We start from the raw sequence: 234 nt of genomic DNA, 5'->3' as shown, positions 1-234 counted from the left end.
TACAGTGAAGGACAGGGAAGCCTGGCGTGCTACAATCCATGAGGTCTCAGAGTTGGACACAACTGAGCAACTGAACAACAACAGCAAGCTCTCCTAGGGGTGAGACTCACCCATGTGAGCCCACGAGAAGGAGGAGAAACTGGCAGTTCCTGGGACTCCCTGGGGAGGCCTGCTCCTTGAAGCTGCTCCTTGGCCCAGGGCTGTGTCCAGGCTGTCCCTGAAAGCCCCGCCCTC

This window comes from Giraffa tippelskirchi, chromosome 14 (assembly GCF_054371585.1).
Source record: "Giraffa tippelskirchi isolate mGirTip1 chromosome 14, T2T-mGirTip1v1.2.pri, whole genome shotgun sequence".
Classification (NCBI taxonomy): Eukaryota; Metazoa; Chordata; class Mammalia; order Artiodactyla; family Giraffidae; genus Giraffa; species Giraffa tippelskirchi.
Note: the sequence above shows the minus strand (reverse complement) of the source record.